Here is a 22,725-nt window from a genome sequence, read left to right as displayed (position 1 = left end):
GCAGATTTGAGGGAAAACGCTTGCATATGAAGTTCAATAATATGAGAGTTATCCGAAAATTCCATTAATTTAGAACACATTTTTACCCCCTGCGTGAATATTTGACACGCTTCAACAAGTCTATAGAGATTCGTGCGCAAGCACGCAAATTCATAAAGAAACAGCCAAATTCCAGGTGGAACAAGCGCCCCGGCAGTCGGTTCTAATTACCAGCCGGCAAATAGAACTGCGAATCGAGAGCGAGAGAGAGAGAGTATGCAACCGGTGCTGCGGGTGTGCTCGGCAAAAAGCCTACCTTTGTCGGATGCCGGGCGCTGTTATAATTCGGTACGCAGCCAGCGACGCAGCGACAGGGGAAAAAGTTTTCGCTTTGGCTGAACCGAGTTTGGGCAGGGAATATTATTTTTCAAGAGAAAAGAGAGAAAAGGAGCAAGAATGACGGGACGGGGACAAATTCATTTTGAAATATTAATGACGGCCAAGTCGGTGTGCCGTATAAAAAGTTATAGACCAAATGCGAGGGTGGAACTGTTGTCAGGAGAGTCTTGAAAGAAAATAGTTTTGGCTGACGCGCGCCGGAGTGCTGAAGGAAATGGAAAAAACACAGCCGACTGCTCTGAGTGTTTTCCTTTTAATAAAAAAATAGCCAGACATGATGTATGAGGACTAAAACATTTGCAGATGTGCGGAAGTGCAGTGACTTCCTCCGCAAACTTCACTGAAAGTGAAACTACACGCAGCGTGGTGATTTTCAAGTTTTTATTTCGTCTGAATCAGTATTTGCCTGAATTTATTTTAAGTTTCTAATTTATCCTATTCTTTGATCGAAACAATTAGCAGTGTCCTCGTCAAAAATACCAAACACTGTGAGTAATTTCTTCAACCCAGATGGAGGCCACTGCCTGGAATCCACGAACAAAGATTTTGCCCAACACACCTGTACTGGAAAACAATGAGAGTAGAATTGCAACTCTCGCATTCCCTGTGGAATTCCTCCCGTGCGCACGGCCGCATTTGTCTGCAATATCTGCGACGAAATGAGCCTTGAAAAAGCGCAGATAGTCCCTGGTAAAATTTTGGACGTGCCAGAAGCGGCAGATAGTTTTGAAAGATAAAACTGAAATGACACCTCATTTGAGAGTTCACCTTGCCTTCCTCGCAATGCCATTTTGAATTCTTGGCCTAATGAAATTTTTTCCCTTTTCCAAGTGCAAGAAAGGTTGTTGATAAGCCTGCGGAACTGCTTGCGTTGTGCAAAAATAACTCAAAGTGTCTTGTTCCAAGTGGGTCAGAAAAACAAGTCGGGAGCTTTCAGAGCAAATATTTTCGCAGCCAACTCTGCAAAAGCATCGGAATGAATTAAAGACGCGTTTTAAACAAGCCGGTGCAATTTCCTCCGGGAGTGGAGCTGGCAAAAGTTTGCATGCACTCAGTCAGCCGAGAGGAAAAACAAGCTTGTAATGTATGCAATTGTTTTCTTGTGTATGCGAATGCGGCACGAACTCGAGCGACTTTTGTTCTATTAGAATGCATAAGACGGCATAGGAAAAGAATCCCAAGGTGGAATAAATAGAAAACCATCATCGCACTTACGTGCACACAATAGACCCGACGACGAGACCAAAGTTGCTGGCTGCATTTCTTCTTTGGTATGCAGAGCCTGCCGCCAAAGTGGATATTATAATGCCTTATCTAGCGTGCGCGAGATAGAGCGAACGAAAGTGGTGGAAAAACGACGCGGCGCCGCCGGTGGAAGCTGCTATCTCACGCTAGATTTCATTATGGCTCGGAGAATTCCTCAGCACAGGAAGATGGATGTGCCTTTTTCGCGTCAAACCAGATTTGGTTTCGAGGTTGAACTTACTGATAGGCTCTGGCCGTAAGAGAAGTCGATTTTCTTCGAAAAAAAGTGAGCGTTCAGTGGATCTCGCAGAACCACTCGCCTGCTTAAAATACAGTAACCAAAAATGTATTAATATTAAGCTAGATTTGATTGAAGTTGATTTTCCTTCTTGGCACTATTTTGAATCGAGATTTTTTTGCAAAATAATCTGTTATAATGATTGAAATTTGAAACAGGAAACGTTATCGTCTCAGAATGTTTTTTGCTCCGCAAAACTTTCGAACGCCACAATTCGGTATCTCAATGAAGCCAGAGTCGATAAATCCTCGAAATCGATTTGAGAGAGGCACATAAAATTTTATGCCCCGACGAGTTTCACAGGAAGCATCAGGGTCGAAATAATGCCGACAGCCATATAGACGCCAAAATGCCACTCTCGAAGGCATAACAGTGGAGGAGAGTAAAAATTGGGCGATATAAAAACGCTGTTGAGCAGCGGCAGAGCGGCTCGGAGAAAATGAAGAGAAATTCGTGCATTACTGCCTAGCAATAAAAAAAGAGGTGCTCTAAAGAGGAAGATCAAAGAAGCAGGGAAGATTATTTCGGGCCCTGAATCGCCAGCAATTTGCTTGCTTGCACGCCGTTTCGGGCCGCTTCTCGCGATGCCACATGTTAACCCAGATCTACTGGTTTATTGGAAGCGAGGCTGATTTGATTGGTGGCCTACATCCAGCAGCCGGTCGGATATTTATGATGCAACGCCGGCATCAATATTATTTAACGCGGCGCAGCTTGGGGATGATATTTCGCTCGCGCTTTGCCAGCTTTCTGTTTCGGAGCGGAGCCGCTGGGACTTCAAAAAAGAGGAGCCGGCAAAGCTAGCTTGTGCACTATTTGATACGCACCGAAAATCGGACTAGGGCAAAAAAGCTAATTACTTTTTCAAAGCTCTGCGGTTCTGATTGCCGAAATGCCGTTAGCGCGAATTTGTACACCCTAATTGGGTAAAAATACTTTTGCCTGCAGCATTTGCTGATCGTTATAACTCAGCAAAGTAGCCTTTGTAAGCGAGATCAAAGAGCTTTGTCGAAAATTTATAATGATGACGATGTTTTGTTTGTTACTGAAAGCTTCTGTTTATTTTTTTCATTATGCATCTTTCGCAAAATGAAGAGAAATGTAACAAAAAAGTGGTTGACTTTGTAAAAATAATTTATTTATTAAATAATGGTATGAAATACAATCAGGAGAACATTTTGATGTCGAGGGAAAACGAGAATCTCTGTTCTCTCACTTGTAGAGACAGAGAAAATTAAATTATGGGGAAAATACTCTTATTATTCTTGAGATCATAAACTCTGTAAACTTCATAAAAAAAGAGTTTTAGCAACTATCAATCAATTTAAGTACCTATATACAAGCGCTATTTCATATTTCAGCACACTAGAGTTGAATACCTTAACGCTGAAGAGGGTGTTATTGTTAATTTGCTCTTCCAGAAGGGGAGCAGAACAAATTTGGCACAAAAATGGCTCTCTTTTAACTGAGGAAAATACGCCAAAGGCATTTTGTTCAAACTTTTAACTCCTGCTAACAAACGATGACGGCGAGAAAAGAGGAAAAAACGAAGGGAGAAGATTGCCTGCTCTTTTGTCATTTCTCTCTCTCCCCATTACTTATTATTTCTGCGGCATCTTGATTGAAATTTAATATTTTCTGGCAGCACATGCACGGCACTCCCGCGTCTCAGCTTTCTCTTTTATTCTGATTCGCCCGCAAGACACTGCAGTAGGGTGACGGAGGAAAAAAAATTTATATCCAGCCCTCGTTAAAGGAAGCATGTTGTAGTCAAATGACAATGCCGCCCAGTTACCTCGAGGGACAATTTGTCAAAAATAATGAGAGAGAAAGAGTCGGCTGCCTACTCATCTTGCAAGAGGGAAAACGGACGGAGCTAAATAAGGACTCTGAAGTGGCATGAATGGCAGGCCTAATTTTGGATGCAATTGCTTGAAAGAAGGAACACGGAATTGGATTCGATAATTTTTACAACTTCAAACAATTTAAAAGTAATCTATGCCTGAATTTTTAACTGATTGTGAGGAAATTGCATTGCTTCTTGATATTTTTACTGTTTGCATAGCTCGATCAATCACCGCTATGAAATAAAATGAAAATCGAGCTATCTCAGCCTGCAACAATATTGATTGAAGCGTCCTCCAGACATACTGAAAATTGAAACTCGTGATTCACGTAACATATTCAAGTGCTTCCACACGAGACGTTCATATCGCAAAAGTAGCCGTTTACGGCATGAATATAAAAAGTTATCTATCCGTATTATAAAGCATATAGGATTCCTGGTACACTAGAATTCACTTTGCGACAACGTAATAAAGTATAAAATTTCAAAGTGACTCTTTGTGCACGACACGATAACGTCGTCGGCTCTGAAGGATTTAGCTGGTGGCATACGCTGACTTGTTGCTTATTAACTGTTGATATATTGCAATGGCGTTGTGCACTTGACCGCTCGTGCTGAAATTGACACACTCAATCGTACAGAGAGACGTCCTTTTCCTCCGTCTATATTTGGTTTACTCTCGCAAGATGGAGAAGTCTTGTCGCGCAGCACAACGAAAATCCATTTCCAGACGCATAAAAATGTTTCCCTACGCTTCCTTCTTGCTCGTGCTAGAAAAAGCAGGAGACGTCGTTTGCAAAATTGAAAATTTCCTTTTGGGCTTTTTCTCGAGCCACGATGGAAATATGAGATCATGCGTTGCTATGACAAAAACTGTTTTTCTCGAAACATCTGTCCGTCCGCATGGAAACAAATAAAACTGGAAGCAACGAATAAGGTTCAAAACCTTGAACTAGAAAATGGTCTATCAACAAGTACTCTTTCTATTTGGCGTGCAATCTTCAAAAACTGGCGCCCCAGCCCCACGGACCTTTCAATTTGTCCTCTGTTTGTTTTCACATTGTAGAGCAATTTCTTGAATGGACTGATTTTCCAGCGGCGACGGAGGAGTAATAGAAAAAAAGTAATTTGGCCTCTCCCCCCGTAACACACCACTGGCTGCGGCAGTTTCATGCACAAATAATGGACAAGCGACGCAACAACAGCACGAGGGTTGCGAATGAAAGAGCACGCGCGCGCGGGGGCCGGAGATTCCCTTCTCATTCCACAGCGTCTGCTTTTTAATCATACTTTAGTCGGTTCGATTGTGCTTTGGCCGAAGGGGCAGCCGACATGGCTGGGCAGGTGCGGCTTCTCTACTTTGTCCACCCGAGATTAGATGTCACAAAGTAAGGCCCCGGCTAGCCTTTATCAACCAGGAAGCATTAAGAAGTCATCGGCGTATAGACAGAGCTCCCAGCCAGCCACCCTCACTATAGCCGAAAGCCGCACCATCTCAAAGCGATTTTCCTCCGCTTGAGGCTTGACCCCGGTCTAGACTGCAACATGACGGCCTTTGTGGAGTTGAACTATAACAGCGCAAAATTTGCTCCACCAGAAGTCGCCATCTGTTTTTTTCCCCAACTGTATAATTGTAAATTTTCCTTTTTTCTTAAGAAAAACTCAATTTCCTAAAACAAATTAATGTTTCTTCCTGTTAAACATATAATAACAGTAGCAAGAGTTGAATTAAATAGACCTATTTTACCCCGAGTTTCCCTTCAAATTCTATAATTAAAAAATTGTAAATGAGCTCGATTTGGGACATAAGATTGATTTCTATGCATAAAGTGTCTGTGGGCAAACATTTGGAACAGAAATGTTGAAAGGAGTGTAGGAAACATGGGCTCTTGAAGTGTATTTTGGGCCTGTGAGTGCTGGCAAACATTTTGAGCTCTAGACTCTTGACCAACATAAGTGCAAAAATGTTTTCATAGCAAAAGAGTCCTACCATCGGACCTTGCATTGTGAGTATATGATTAAGAAAAAAAGTATCTACTGTAAAACTTAACGATAGTAAATTCTTCAAAAAAGTTAAAATGCCATTCAAATTAAGGCGTTGATACTCGTAGGTAAAAATAAATATAAGAAAGAACTAGAACATAGCCAGCGTCGAGTAGAGATTTCCTAATTATGAAGATACAAGGACTTTAATATTGAGTTCGCTATAGGAAATAACAAGTGACTGATTAAGGATTAGCGTAAAATATTAATATTTTCGCTTAACTCGCTCTTTCGCGAGCTGTAAAATCACTCTTAAAGCACCTCAAACCTTTTTAGGAGTACTTAACTTTCTTGTAAAAAAATAAATGCCACAGTGTGTCATAGCGATCGACTGCATTCATTGCTAAGGAAATATTTTTACATTTAACATTCTGAGTGCATACTTTATTCTGATATAATAATTTTCCTCTTGATCTATTCAAGAAAAATTTAATTGAAAATTGTCTAGTTGAAAGCAGTACAAACAAGAGGAGAATAAAACTATTTCCCATTGTATTCCCCGGTCGATCAAGTTGATGGAACATGCGACCGCACGGGTTGAATAAACCGCAGAAATAGGAATAAAAACTTCACCACGGTAAAGAAGAGCATGCTGGTATAATCATTGGGCAAAGTGCGTCGAGGCACGACTCCTCCGAGGGAAATGCACTACTTGTGCATAGACTTAGGCATGTGCAAACAAGCAGAGCGTGAAAAACATGACAGGAAAAGCGACGCGAAAATCTAGCAGTGGCCGATTCACCGCTCGAAGGGAGTGAGAGGGTGGCCTCGGTTCAGCTGAACAGCATTTTGTGTGTTCGCCGGCGCGTGATGATTCAACCTGGAAATTATTTGCGCACCGCGTGCTCCTCCACTTCTCTCGTGCCGCTTTTTTCCGGCAGCCAGCAGGGCGTTGTAAACACCGACGAGTCGGACGAACGGACGTCGCTGCGAGAGCCTTTGGCAGTAATGATCATTACACGACCACCACTGCACTTTCAGCTTTCGCGTGTGTGCGAGATTGGAGAACGGCCTGCTCGGCACTATCCCGCCGACGGCTCCGTTGGGGAACGGTATAAGGAAATGATTGCCACGTAGCGTAATGCTGGATGCATGTAGCGTGTAACAATAATGGATCTGAATCAGCTCCACTCCGAGCATCTATCTCATGCGCTTTTGCCCCTCTCTCTCTCTCTGTTGCAGTCAGCTGATCTGCTCGAGCGAACTGCATTTCAACCTCCGCTAGGTGAGTCAGTCTCGGTGAATTTTTTTGCAGTGCAATCACGTCTGCGCGGAGAAATGCTGAGTAGGCGAATCAATCAATTTCTTACCAGAGATCTTCACACATCACCGAGTTTAATATCGCAATTGAAATTGGCTTTAAAAAGCTCCGATTCTGCAATTCGAATGCATTACACGTCAAACCCATATGCAAATCTAAATAAATCGATTTTTTATCAGAATTGAGGGGATGATGTTTGGTGCACTTAGAATGTTTAAATCCAAATGTTAATATGGCTCTTTAAGTTTTTCAACTAAGCCTTTATTAAGTTGATTGGTAATTACAAGCAAATTTGAAGTGAATAACAGTTTGCTTTTTTACTAAAAATGGTGAAATTTTTCCTAGAGATTTTGATAGATGCAATTTAAAAAAAACATACATTTTTATGAAAAACGGCATTTTAAGCGTTCAAACTTTCTCAGCAATTAATGCTGTATCTGCAAGCTGGCGATAACAATCTGGTGCATAGTTGGCCGGAGATGGAAACAAAACTTTGGGGGAAGAAAGCGAATGCGAAAGGCAAAAGCGGCTGTGGCGGTCGGGGCTCATTCTTACTTCATTTCTTCCATTCTTTATGTATAAGTAAGAGCTTTCGCAGTCTGCAGATAATGATATTGGCAAAGCACTTGAAATATTCCACCAGTGGGTGGCTGGCTGGCAGGCTTGCTGGCTGGCTGGCCCTCTTCGCTCCCGACTACAAATGGATCTGATCGATGAAAGATGGAGTGAGTAGTGCCGCTGATGAGGGAGAGTTGAAATATTAAAAAGCTTCCTTCTTGCGTCTGGCGCCCATCGCGCTATATTCCCTCTAGATTTTCTTTTCTTGCACTCTGCCCTGACATTGACGCCTCTGATGGAAAATTTCATTCTGTTCAAATGTGGCACAATAATAATTTAGTGCTCTTTATTACGTTATTTCCATCCATCTCTGGCTAATCAAAATTAGCTAGCGGTGATTTGGGCCTTTCCTGCTTGATAAATTAATATGATTTTTTTTGTAGGATTATTCCAAAGGTTTTTTAATAACACTTACAATTAGTTTCGTAGTGGTTACCTATCCTAAATAAAATTAACAAATGTATGATTCAAGAATTTGGTTTTCCACAGTCCTCGAGTTTTTGCTTTTTTATTAAATGAACTTTTCTTGTCAATTTTTTCAATTCAAACCAAATCCAAATCAAATATTTAGTTCTATTCCTATATTAATTCTATCCTGACTTGCAGTCGGAAGAAAATTTTTGAATCAATGATCTCTCATGCGCGCTATAATGAGAATTTGTATATATCTTTTATTTAATGATGCTCTCGGAATTATTAATACCACATATAAGTTTAATTTACCGAGTATTTGAGTTTCAAGCAGGTCGCAGTAAACTCAATACCGAGCCAAGTCGCACGTGCGATATAGTCACTAATGAGAAACTTACATCACACGGAGCCGTTCTTCGTGCAATGAAGACACGCCCGCTGTAATTATTTACTCCTCGAAGCAGCAAGCAAAATCGCTTAGGTGGAATAATTCACGAGCTGGGAAATATACGCCTTGAAGCGTGCTTCAACTCACGGTGACGCACATTCATCCCGCCATTTGATTTAAGTGCCGCTGACAATAAAACGCTGACCTATTTTGCATGACGCCGCTTGCTTAACGCGTCATTCAATTAAGGGTAATATCCAAGCGTGCCCACTCTTTTTCGTTCCGTACAAGAGTTTTGAAAGCGAGGCTGCAAGTGGCGCGGCTACCGGAGAGATGCTTGACGTTTTTTTCCGCAGTGCAAAGACTAATTGCGGGCAGTTGTGCGGGTTTCCTTGACGAACAATTTGAATATAACTTACCTCTGAGATATTTATTTTTTCTGTATAAATTTTCATGTTATTACCGGTTTTTAAACTTGAGATGATTTGCTTCGTATTTTCCACTTTTACAAAACTTGCTGTAAACAAACTGATAATTTTGTCGTGGTCAAATGATTAATCTATTAAACACCGTTCAAGATCTCCGAGTAGTTTCATGAACTCTTTATTAACATTAATTTATTCTCAATTTCTTGACTGAACTTCAGCAGGCAGCCCTTTTTAAATAATAATTATGTAAAGTTATATGACTGTTCTTTTTAAATTATTGCACACAATTTAAATACAATTTTAATCAATTTCAAGTTGCTCTGTGCACCAAATGGAGTTTTCTGATTGGATGGGATGTTAATGGTTCCATTAGGAGCAAATCAAAAGATTGTTTAAAGTTTGGCGAGTTGATGGCAGTTTGTTTTAAAGCGGGAGTGATTCGCGGAAGCTGGCGTTAAGAGGGAATTTCGAGAGTTGACACGGCGTCGTTGCTGCCTTCGCACGGCTGCTTGCGCGCGGTTTTTGGAGAGGGAATATAGCTGCTGCGAGTCGCGCGCGCGGCGAAGGCGGCTGCTTCGCAGAATAATCAGGCTATTTGTATTCAGTGTACCAACGCCTGTGCTATAGATACTCTCGCTTAAATGTATTCTAATTACACAGCTAGTTTACCGTCATCATTTGAATACCGCGGCGCCGCCGCCGCAGAAACTTGCCGAGCAAGCAAAGTGAGAGTATTGGCCCTGTTGACGACTTCTGACCTCTTTGACGGTGGTTAGTTTACCCTGGTGTGCCCTTCGATTGTTTAATTGCAGCCAGCGGCGGCGGTAGGGATAACTTGTCGTTGCCGAGATCGCCTGGGGCCGAGATGCGCCCGCTCATTAGACATTCGCCACGTGATTCGGCTCCCGAGTGGGGGAGGGCCGCAATTTTAACTTTGGATTTACGAGCGGGGGCCGTCCCATTTGCAATAAAAAGTAATTCGTTTATTTACGCAGTGATAAAGAGTTGAGAGCGTTTGGCGGACGCTAACTGACTTAATAAGTGGTTTGATCAGTAGACTAACGTGGAAGTGTTCTTTTTAACAAATTGTTAAATTGCATGATTCACGTCGTACGCAATAAATGATCGGAGAGTGCATAATAAAATTTAATCCGTAAATCGCTACAAAGTTTAAGCCATCTATTCCATCGGGCATTGAAGCGAGAATTATAATACATCAGAATGAATTTACAGCCAGCCTGACACGCAGACGCTGAGCAAAAAAGTAATCCGCGATGAATTAAATTCAACTTTCTTTCAGCGGTGCTGGGAGCGCATAAATCTATTTCAAGAAAGTGTGTGCCGGCTCCGCACGTTTCTCGCCCGGCGTTGGGCGCAAAGCAATATCAAATAAGCGGGCGACGTGATTTATGAATATCTCGGCCTGACTGCGTGTGTTTCGCTTATAAACACATTAAAATATTTCCGCGCACATAAATCACCGACGGCAAGTTAATTAGCCCTTCCATCTGCAGTTGACATCCTATTGGATTTTATTGATAAAATCGGCAAGTGGAAACAAAGTTATTTGCCCATTAGCAACGCATTTGCGCGGAATTCGAATAACGTAATACTAAAACTGGCATATACACGCACTCACTCGAGCACATGCTGGGTGCTGGCTGAACGGAATTCTACTGCTGCATGCGTGCGTGTGTGTGTGTGTGTGTGTGTGTGTGTGTGTGTGTGTGTGTGTGTGTGTGTGTGTGTGTGTGTCAATAGCGGCCTCCGCGCGCTCGCGTCTTCTATACAAACCAGGCCACTAAGATGAGGGCGGTGGGTGGCAAACCACCCTCGTGTTTGCAGATCAGCCCAGGCAGGCAGGCAGGCAGTCGCTGGAAAAGCTTGATTGATGAGTCGGCTTAAATGATTAGTCGGCGCAGGCACATCGAACGCCACCATATTGAAGGCAATCAGGCGCATGCATTTTCGCCATATTAGGCCCGACGTGTGCCTCGCTAAGCCTATTATCGCATATTCACGGCACTCGCCACATCATTATCAACGCATTTTCCGCGTTTATTTCATCAAACAACGGCTTATGTGTTCGTGACGCGCGCTCGCTCGGCCTGCTGCTCGGTGATCTTTCGGCTTTCGCAGCCAATTGTTTGGCGCGCCCACGCTCCGGTGTAACTGACGCCGCAAAAACAAGCCTGATGGGTATGGGCCATGCGTGGCCGTAATTAGCCGACTGGGGATTTCAGAATACCAACGGTGCAGACCTACATTTCGTACTTGATGATTTTGCGTTTCTGTTTTTGAAGCAATACCGTCATTACACTTGTTTTGACTTGTAAATTGGCAATCAACGATTGAACATGTGTGTTCTGTCCTTAGTCTACCTATATAGCTAATAAATACATTGATATTTTTAATCAATAGACTTTGCATTAGTACTAGAATCGAAATCCTAGGAAATTTCTTTTTCTCAATCACAATCACCATTTTTTTAAATGATTTGTATCCGTTTTGTTTTACCATCTCCAAAATATGAAATATAAATTAAATTGTATAAAAGGCCCCCTGATGCGTATGATTGATACCGTTTTGAACATAACAGTTATATTAATTGCTGAAAAGATGCAACTCTTATATTTCAAAAATCAGATGACCCTGTCAGTTAAAAGCCATAATTAAAAAATAAAATAAAGATGATCGAGCAATGGGCTTTTAGATGAAACAAATCGTTGGACACTGTTCAATTAGGACACTGGGGTACCCCCCCCCCACTAAGAAACTTTCCAGTAGGACACTGTGTGGCACCCCGTAAATTTGTTTGTGAAGCTAAATGAATTTATAGCTCCAAAAATTGCATGAGAGTAAAAATCTTTGATCAAAACTCATACTTAACACTGCTCATAAGGAATAAATTTTCATTTTCCACTAAACCAATGTAAAAAATGGCTAACGCTGGTGGTATTAATCATGCGGCACCACAAGCGACACCTAGACAACAGCGAGGGGTGCGCTGGCGCGCGTTTCTCATTTTGTGAGGCGAGTGGCAGGCAAAAAGAGGCGATGGCGCGCACTTTTTGTTTCCACTTTCTGCTGGCGTCGCCTTTTTAACGCCGGGCGTCTTCAAAGCTGGCGAGCCGCACCGTGAGTAGCTCCCCAAATGATAGCTAATTGAGAGAAAGAGAGAATGGAGAGAGGGCGCGCAAGATGGGAGTGAGAAAGAGCGTTGCAGAATTAGAAAATATATGGTTGAGTCAGCTTAAGGAAAAAACTTCTGCAAGAGCGGCGCAGAGCGCAGGAAACGTGTCATTTGTCTCTGGGCCCAGATTATGCTAATGGGACGAAAACTTATAATAGCGCATTTACCCCGCTGAGGAGGGGAGCACAGAGGCCGGGAACAGATTTATTATTGAAAAAACATTTTACTCATTAACAAGGGAAAAATAAAATTGGATTTAAACCATCATATTGATTTTGTATTATCCTAGCCGCACAACTTTCATGCATTTTAATATTTTTCTGAACGAATTGAATGCATTAGTTAAAGTTATTCATAGAATCAGTTTTTCTGCTGAATATGTATTAATTTTGGCTCGTCTGACCCCATACCATATACTCAGATAAACTCTTTCACGCCAATGTGCTCTTTTGTGATATCAAAAATATAAAAAGGTCAATTGCCATCTCCAGGCTAGCAATTAATGCCAAGCAGCCTCTTTTTTGTAAATAAAAATCACATCCATGGAGTTTTTTTCGCCATGGGAAATCCAGGCACTCGTGCCAAATTTCTTTTTTCCGCCGCTATTCCCAGCAGCATGGCTGCGCGCACAAAGGACCCGCTCTCTCGTTGCGAAATCACTTAAAGCTCACTGATGTGTTCTTAATGGCCACCACCGACGCAACAAAAGACAAAGAATTCCTTTAGTTTGGCCCGAAAATAAGCGGCGGGCGTAAACTCTCTTTTTGCACTCAGTGAGTAGCCCTTATGTGAATTACACGCCGCTTTGCAGTAAACAAGCTATGCTGGTATACACATGCTCCAGTTGGCCAGCATAGTGGGGGCTGAGCCTGCCAAAAAATCTCTTTGGGCGACCCTAAATTTGGCCTCAAGCACTGAAGAGTAAAATGTTTGCTGAAAAGACTGTGAAATCATGGAGGTTTAATACTGACGCGAGTTTTATGGTTAAATTGTAGCTAATTTCAATCTGGGAGTCAGATTGAAATAGAACACGATATTCAATTAAAAATATGAAATGATTTGCTTATATATTATTCATTTATACAATTCAATTGAATTTACTTATATAAATGAAAATAAATAAGAATGCAATATCAATTGAATAGAATTAAACGCCTCTCTGCGCAGTGGTTTTTAATTGAATTTATTTCTCCTTTGGATACATACATTTCACTTGAGCTGGAGCATAATCCCTAGCCACAGAGCCACAAAGCCGATTCATCTCAGCATTTTCCAATTACTCTTGCACGGTAAAGTAGCCGTATCAGTGCAATTTATCACCGGTATTGTCCCCGGCGTAAGCATGAAAGCGCGGCCGAGATCAAAAAGAGACAGAAAGCAATCCCGGCCGACGCCGCATTCAGCAACCCTTGTTTACGCTCGCGAATCGGGCGCCGAAGAAGAGGGTTCTTGTCTATTTTCCACTTGCGTTGCCAGCCAACCATATTCGCACGGCCCCGCAGAGAAAACAGTTGGGCTGCGTATTTCACGCCGGCTGCCCCATGCTAAATCTCGGCCCCTCGGCACATAAATACAGCGCGCGCAATGCACGATTCCCTGATGGTATCTGTTATTAGGAACCGCAAATGAGAGCCGCAGAATCGGACTGGACTGTGTTCGCTACACGTGCGCCTGGCTAATAGTTATAGGCCCTGGGGTTGCTCACTGACATTATTTGGTCCGACTGACCCTACGGGCCGGAATAATAATGGGTCTGCATTTTGTGACATTGCACACTGTCGACCGATGAGGTCAAATAGGTAAACTCTACTGGCTACGGGAAGGTGGTCCAGGGAATTGATTTCTTGCATTGAATCAATAATGGCAGGCAGATTGTCTAGGAATTGAAAAAAAAATTGTGTCGTCGCAACTTCTAAGGACGAAAATATTTTTGAAATACTTCCCATCAGGTCTATTTTGAAAATCGCACCAAATGTAGTAAATGTTTGCTTCTATAATGGAAATACTTATATTTAGTACTTGATTAACAGTTACAAAGAAATTAATCATTTTTCCTGAAAGGAGTGTAATTTTACCCGAAATCGCCTTCTTATTTTTGTCAGTATGGATGCCTGATGCATCTTTTTACAAATGACGGTTTGATACAGCAGGTATGAGCAAAAGAAATCCGCAAAATCCGCTTCACAATGTCCAAAGTTTGTGAAGCAACCGCAGCAAGAGTTCGTTAGGAATTCTACGAAAACTGCTTTGATACCTCTCCGACACAAAAACTCACAAAGAATAAATTTCTATTCAGTCTTCTTGTGGCTTGTGCAGTATCAAATACGGAAAGGAATGCCTTCCGGCTGCCTAGTGTGCGCAGGAAAGAGGGAGACGCACAGCATTTGTTTATTAATGAATGTTATCTTAGTGGTATTTGCGAATGCAAGCATAAAACAGCCCCAGGGCTTGATATGTTAGCGGAGCAGAAGTTTACTTAAAGCTCTCTGCTCGGCGGCATTTTTCGCTGGTTAAAAACTAACGTGCCTTTTCCGATTCAAAATAGTATAACTTTTCTTACTAACATGGAAGGGAAGGGTATCGTCGGTAGTTTCGATTAAAATGCAAAGACACAGGCGTCTGCCAGCAAAACAGGACGATATTGTGTGCCTTTATTTTATCTGCCGCTTTTTGCGGGTGTACAAATCTGCCCGACTAATACCATTTCAGCGCCAAATTTCATAGAAATTTATTCTCTTGCGGCAGACGAGAATTTTCGACCGCACAAACTCTAGACAAAGGGCTGTGAAAAATTGTTGATTTATACAACTGCAGTGAAACCCTGTCAACATATCGCATTATTCATTTGGGACCAAAATACCTATCTGAATAATTTAATTAAGTTTAAAAAAAAGCCGCAGCAATTATGACACCCTCCCGAGCTTTTGACCGCATTAGCATCTATCTGGATTTAGAAAAAAGCATTTAGCATTTAGTAATAAAACTACATTACCTTTTCACTTATATATATTGAATATTTTATTTGTGCATTTGATCTACACCTTCATATTGGTTTTGAAGGCAAAAGACGTTCATTGGAAACCGCACAAAGCTGTGTGACACCGGTTTCATCCATTCTCAACATTTGAAAATTGCGTCAATAGGCAAGATTGATACAGGATGAAGTGGTTATATCATTTTGAAAAATTAGTACCGTGAACATAGCTGAATCTATCCCCAAGACAGGACTACGTTTCACATCCCCTCGCTCTTCGCAAATGCTCATTTGAATAATTCTTAAAAATGAGCAAAAAGCACTTTTGGCAAAGCCACTCGTGGGACTACTAATGCTCGCGAACGCCGACCGTCGGACCAACTTGACCTACACAATTTACGCGCAGCATAACATGGGAGATATGTATGTATATGTGTGTTTATAGTAATCCAGAGTAAGTGCACGCACATCTATTCTTCAACAAAAGATGCCTGGCATTGAGTCAAGACCTTTCCGACACCCAAGGGCACCACTTGTCTGGGCCTGACGTCAGAACAAAGGCAGAGTAACCAGCAGCCAGGCTGCAGTACTCAACGCTCACATCTCGGAATAACACATATGCCATGTAAGCCGCGCACTCGCACGTATGTACAATGTACACACATGCATCCGGCGTCTCAAGGGACTAACTTAAGAGTTGCACGCGTGGGCCGGCAGCAGTCACTTCCGATAGGTCGGCAATTCAGCAAAATAGCCCCCAACAGCGACCAGAATGGGAATCATTACTCTCACGCAGAGAGTGCGGCCGGCGGTCCACGCCGAGACCTTCTCGATTTATTTGTTGGACTTCTCTGATCTTGTTCTCTTGTAGCTGGGCAACTCCTAGAGTGCAAGGTTCGGTTTATGTGTTGATTGACTTTGACAGCAATCAAGGAAACATACGAAGCACTAATTGCTGATTTATTGAGTTTGAAAAAAATATTTGCTTGTTCTTAAAAAAAATTGGTCGTCTGGGTTACCGAAATCAGAAGACCAAAATATTTGCATAGGGCAGTGACGAGGGGTGCTTTTATACCTATATTTTTTGAATTTATTTTGCACACAACGATCTGCTTGTGCAGTGTCAGGCTTCCGTGGGATACAAAATTTGAAGGACCAAGATTTTGAAATTGCACTATTTTTCTGGAAGGAAAATGACTTTATAATATAGGTTTTATTACGTTTAAAAAAACTTCTAAATTGCTACAAAAAGTGCGGAATATCGTCACAGTAAACCATAATTTTTTTTCCTTCGCGGTGCATAAACAGTTGCCAGAAATTAAAGCATTTTTTTCAGCCACACAAGCTGAAACCCATAAATTGCCCTGGGGAAATTAGGATTTCGGTCGCGTAATTAATAATTCTCAAACAAGCTTGATGTGGGCGGCTCAGGTGAAAAACGGCCGTAATAAATTCCAGTAGACTGATTTCGAATTCCGGGTGGTATTGAAGATGGGGGATATCGAGAACGACTGTGGAATTCCCTGTTTAATCAATGCTCTGCCCGCTAACTGACTGACAGAGTATAGAGCTTCGGAAATCTCGTCGGCCGAAGCAAACACACGGACTGTGCGAATAGCTTGCCCGCTCTCAGCACTGCACGCGCGCCTATATTGACTTTAATTAAGTCCTTTTCGCCGGCGCGTTCTACTCTCCCACGTTCCACCCAACCAAACATAACTCGCGAGCGACCGATTATACACCAGGGGAGAGAGGGTGCACTGTTTAATCAATAAAACTAATTAAATTCATTTGTATTAATTATACGTTGAATCAATCGATTCCAGAGTATGGCGTGAAGGGTCTCTGAGCTCTACCACTTCATTCTGATTAGAGTGAATTTTTACCATCAAAAGCTACTTTGTATGATGAAAATGACGTAATCATTGACATTTTGAAACGTGCACCAAAAAGGTACACTAATTAAAATGCACCGACAATTCGTGGAAAGGAATCTGCCTCAAGTGGAAGTTTCACTCAACTATACATACATTAAATTATACATTTTTTAATCGGGATATGATTCGATTTTTGAAAGTATGGTGAGTGAAAATAGAAAAATTGAATTATAAATTATTTTTGCAACAATGGGTTCACACATGTTAAACTTTCTTTAAGATTTGAAAGTGTCAATTGAATTATAATATAACAAAAGTTCAAAAATGTATGTAGAATTTCTTTGTTATTGTGTTCTATAGGAATAGCATTAAGTTAAAATTCATTTTAATTATATATTACCTTATAGGATCATTCTCAACAGAACAATTTTGCAAAAACAAAGAGTCAGATTATTTAAACACAACTCTATCTATTATTCAACTTAAGGCCAACATGATTTCAATTTCTCAAAATTATCTCAAAATGGATTTGGTTGCCTAGAATGCCTTTCCTAGTAAGTGCAAGTAGTAATTTAAAAATTGTTTTGACATTTATCCACTTGCACCATTTTTTTTATAAAATTACATAGTGAATTGGCTAATTGATCGGAAGCCTACATCGTCCCCACAATGGTTTACAATTGAAAGGATATACTGCAAAAACTATTTTCGAATGGATTGTGGCCATTCATCACAAAGCTCCGGTTGGGCATAGAGGCATCATTTGTGCCACACCGTTTGCCTCACAAAACTGACGAATCAGTCGCGTACGAACAAAGTGCGATCGGTCGGCGGACGCCTGGCGACACACGCACGCACGCACGCACACTCGCACACATAAATCCGCAACTCGATAATGAGATACACCCAATGGAGTTATTGATGAGGGAGGATGACTGAATTCGGCCGGCGCATTGAGTCCGTTCGGTGGAGCGTGAACAAAAAGCGTGTAAATCACGCCTGCTGGTGGCAGTGCGCGCGCGAGCCAGTTGAGCATGCTGTTCACGTAGGCTGGCTGGCCGGCTCTCTCATCGCCTGCGACACTTTCCGCTAATATGCCCTCCTTTCATAACAACAAAACAAACAGCAGCAGTGTGCGATTGGAGGCAGCCGCTTCCACCAGCGCACTTATATTTGTACCGACTGGAAATCTGCAGCCTCTGCTGAACACATCTTAATAAAGCGTTCTGAATTGATTCTCTTTAAGTTTAGGAGTTGTTTAAAGTTGTCGAAATCTATAAAAACAAATTTCAAACGCCGTTTTTCATGTGTATGCTCATGAATTCATAAGTTTCTATCGTGAACCTTCATTCTTAATATGGTATACCACAAATATTCAGAATTTTCATTAAAATAAATACCAAATGTTAAGTCAATGAGTAGACGAAAACATGAAAAATAGTGCGAAAAATTGAAGCTAACATAGAATATATTATAATTGAACCGTTGTAATCCAATGCGTGATTTAGAAGGATGGGCGGTGAAGAGAAAATCCCGCGTAGAGTACAACAATTAATTAGCTGTTTTAGGTAATTATCAAACAAAACACTGTTTTAAATCAATATAGGCTGTCAGTTAAATTAACGCCGAATTAAAATTAGATTATGATGAAATAACTCCAAATTATGTCAGTCATAAAATGGAAACAGTTAAAATTTTGCTCTTTTCATCATTTCAAAATGTCCCAGATAGATCTAGGGGTTTCTGACACCCCTCCTATTGTCGATTTTGTAAAAATAGGTATAGTTAAAAAATCAACTGATAAAACGGATATGTTTGTGACAGTTTTTCATTTGTTTATGTCTGCTGTACACTTCAATATGTGATGGAAAAACATCCCAATTATTTTATCGCATTGATATATTTCTGCTGGTGACAGTTATGAGCAATTCAATTATTATTATTATTTATTAGCTGGTTTTGAGTGAGAGGATTTAGTGTTCCACATATCTTTGGCAAGGATGATAAGCGCGAGTGTTCAGTCGGAACAAGTCACTTATTTGGTTCCACATTTGCTAACGCGCCGCGCCTGCACCGTAATAAATTCTTCTGCCGCGCGCGCCACTGACGTTGCAATTTTTGTGTGCGTGCGTGTTTTCGCCGTCTCTTTATATTTAATAAGATGACGCATAAATATGCGATTGCGAGTCGCCGGGCGCGTCGTAAACTCTAAGGGTGGAACAAATGTTTGCGGCGCGCTTTCTGCGTTCTGCTCGCTGACTGCCGTTTGCGGAGTGCGGTTTTTATGTCATTCGTTGGTGCCGCCGCCATCGCAGGGCGCGAGCTCCCACTGACGCCACGGAATTTCGCGTTTCGCTGTAAATCTGCCACATTTAGCCCAAGCTTTATATTTGGTAAAGTTTCTTCTACAGAAATGTGTGCGCACAAAGAGATTACTTCTGTAGTTAAACGTGTTAATTGTATCATTTTGTATTTTCAGTGGTGTGTGCTGTCACTTCTTACAATTTATTTTATGGATATCTCACTCTCATTCTGATATAACTGTTTAAATTAATTTTATTGGGTTATCTGCTTTTAAATCAAACCCACTAACAATAAGCAGTAAAAGTTCGGTACTATTTGAGCTAAGCAATTAAGCAAATCTCTGTTCTCTTTACTTTATTGAAAGTTTTTTTATGAGAAATTAAAAATTCATGTTCTGCTGGAAACGCAAACAGGTTGACTTTTTTCCTTTCGCTAATTTCTAATTTGCTATACACAAGATGAGTTAATTCAATCGCCTAATCATTTGAAATTATACTCGGACAAAATGATGATCTCGTATAGTACTAACAATTAGAGGATTTTCTGAAGCCACAGATATCGTTCTCTGGGGAACGGAGACTCTGGCTTTTTCTCCAACTTCTGCATTAACGTAATTAAAGACATTGCTTATTCTCCTCATGCGCTGCAATTCGATTAGACTGGAGACTCCGAGAGTGCTGCTGTGCAAAAACAGCAGCGCAAAGCGTGAACTTGTGCACACGAGGGTTGGCCGGTGCAACGACAATGTGTAATTCAATTAGACACACATTGCTGCAAAATCGATTTGAGCGTCGGCAATCCAATCAAAACAATGGAGAGAGAGAGAGAGAGAGTCGGATGAAATGACCGGCATGCAGTATTAAACAAACCGCCGTTATCTCTGTGGGGGAAGAGTAAATATAATTCTCAGGGAGAGGGCGAGAGGGTGCTTTTCGCAACACACTCTGAGAGGCGCAAAACCCCTTTAGCTGCCTCAACTTTTATACACGCGGCGTCTTGTTTAAAGCGAACGTCAAGTGCGTTTAGTCGGTTTGGTGACCTTAAAGCCAGATGTTATCGACCCTTTTTCTTGCTCTCTGTGCTCGCTCGCATCAAAGCGGAGAGCACCCCGACCGGCCGCCGCAAAACACCCCGTCGACCCTTATGCCATCTCTACAGTGGCGGGACTAAACTGCAGCTTCGCCGTTTCCGCCACAGAGCTTCCACCCCGACTTTGGCAAATGAGCAGTCTCGCTGGCCGCGCGCAGCCTGGCAAAAATCTCCAGTCGCGCGCAGCCGAACATCCAATTCTTCTCTATTCATACTTTCGATCAACTTTTAAAACTTTTCCAACTTTATAAGCATTGATCTAGATCATTAATTTGATTAAAAAATTTATTATTATTTTCCCCATCACTCAAAAAGGAATTAATATATTATTCTATCTAATGAAAATTGATGACGCCATAATTATAAAATAGTTGCAAAGCGTATTTTTAATTTAGGAAAAAATGGTTTGTTTAAAAATCAATTACATACAAGCTTAATTATTCATCTTGACCATTCAGATTTTAGCGCAGATCAGTGTGGAGATGATTACATAGTTCTTAAGTAAAACTAACTCGCTTGAAACAAAATTGGTTTGGAAGTTTTTTTAGATTAAAAAGTGCTTTTTTGACGTTAGTTAGTTGTTTCAGCTTATGTTAAATTAAAATTTAGAGCTTGAATGTGTACAAGGCTATTTCCTCATCTTAATCGAAAAGTGTTTCAAAATCACTCACAGAGAAAAGCATCGGAGAAGATCGCTCGCTCTCAAGAACTTTGAAGATCAAAGGCTTTTATCGCGACAGCTCTTTTTCAATCTAATCTCATCTCATTCGCTCTCTGAGCACATCAAGTAAAAAGTGGTCCTCATCCGGATTCGACTCGCCGACTGCGAGCGCAAGTAAAGGGTTGCGCGCACCAAGCTGTGTACACGCTGCGTCAAACATTTCCTCTTTGCCCAAGGCGGAACTCATTTTTGTTTGCATTTTGCCACATTATTTAATTATCCCATGCTCGGATGCACGCAAAAATGAAACGGGTGGATTCGGTGGCGAGCAAACGCATACATACGCGGTATACGTGCGTGTTTGAGCTCATGCAAAACCAACAGAAGCAAAACCTCTTTTCTGACTGCAGGCGCTTTTTGCTGTTGATCCGCTGGAGTTGAGCCTGGCTGTAAAAACACTTTCCCTCTCTCGCGCGCCGCGTTTTCGTTTTATTTCGCACACAGCAGACAGACACGCGGAGAGAGAGAAAGAGAGAAAAAGCCTAAAAAGCACTAAATCAATAGATTTGCTCCTGTTTTCGACACCTAGGAAGCGATCAAAGTGCCGCCACCATGTCGATCCAAGCGCAAATATTTTTGTTTGTTTGCTTCTGGCACGTCATTAGCCATATTTCACGCCGGGCAGCACGACGGCTACTGCTGATGCCCCCTGCCGTTAATGATATGCCCCCTCCTCCGCTTTGCATAAATAATGTCCCCGTGCTGCGTCTCTATTATATGCAGTCCACTGCACTCGCTCGCTACAAGCAGACATCAAACGCACTAAATTTGAAAGTTAAAGGAGACCGATCCTGCAGGGGGAGTGACGTTATTTTTAATTAAAATCTCTGGCATAAAACACGCTCGACACACTCGATTGAATATAGCGTCATACAATCACCAAAACTTTGAAATAAAACGTGAAGAGAAGCTGTCAAAAATGTATATATTCATATCATGCAATTTAAACATTCCAGATCCGAAATATTGTACAGTCGACTTTTCGTTTCAAAGATTCAAGAAAAGGCGTGAGTCCCGACTTGCGTGGATAATAAAACACTGAATGTCAAGTTCCAGCCTCGCCTAAATAAGGGATGATTGGCGTTTGGTGACACGCGATCTCGAGAGGGTGGAAGAAGTAGAGCAGTGGAGTTTTCATAATACCCGTTGCGAGCGAAACTGGAGGATCGCTGGGAATGCGGGCGTTATTATTCATTGATCCCCTTGCTGGAATGCATCTGGCGAATTCTTGCCGCTTTGTATATGTGCGCTCTCGCCCTCGCCCCTCCGCAATGGGAAATTGATAAAATAATGCATGCACACAATTCCGGAACACGTGTCACGCAACGATTTTCGCATTTCGCGAATTGTATTGTGTCACAAGCGTGCGAGAGAGAGAGAGAGAGAGAGAGAGAGAGAGAGAGAGAGAGAGAGAGAGAGAGAGAGAGAGAGAGAGAGAGAGAGAGAAATGTAAGGCTTCAAGATATAAAGGGAAGAAGGCAGCGAGTGGTGGAGCAAAAAATGAGGAACGACCATGCACACAGATGGCTTCGAAAAGCGGAAAAAAGTGAGGTAGGAGATCTATCATTACCTCCCTTTCCGGGCAGTGCGTTGGCAAAAAGTAATTAAAGAAGCCAAAGTGCGTGATAAAGATTGATGAGGTGTGTCTTGA

At 41.7% G+C, this 22,725-nt stretch overlaps 2 protein-coding genes across 6 annotated transcripts in view; one reads left to right on the top strand and one right to left on the bottom strand.

Moving 5' to 3' along the window:
* Nucleotides 1-22,725, top strand: part of Ten-a (tenascin accessory) — a 336,505-nt gene that overhangs the window by 113,396 nt on the left and 200,384 nt on the right. For 4 of the 5 annotated variants that reach the window (XM_065481650.1, XM_065481649.1, XM_065481648.1 and 1 more), the window contains exon 3: nucleotides 6,993-7,035. The exons of the other annotated variant lie outside the window; for it this stretch is intronic. The gene's annotated coding sequence lies outside the window, so the exon portion shown is untranslated. The remainder of the gene's footprint in view (nucleotides 1-6,992; nucleotides 7,036-22,725) is intronic. 5 annotated transcript variants of the gene reach the window in all.
* Mic26-27 (MICOS subunit 26/27) overlaps nucleotides 1-22,725 on the bottom strand; it is a 266,434-nt gene that overhangs the window by 170,679 nt on the left and 73,030 nt on the right. The window lies entirely within an intron of this gene.

The sequence above is a fragment of the Cloeon dipterum genome, chromosome 2 (genome assembly GCF_949628265.1).
Source record: "Cloeon dipterum chromosome 2, ieCloDipt1.1, whole genome shotgun sequence".
Lineage (NCBI taxonomy): Eukaryota > Metazoa > Arthropoda > Insecta > Ephemeroptera > Baetidae > Cloeon > Cloeon dipterum.
Note: the sequence above shows the minus strand (reverse complement) of the source record. Positions and strands in the feature narration are given on the sequence as shown.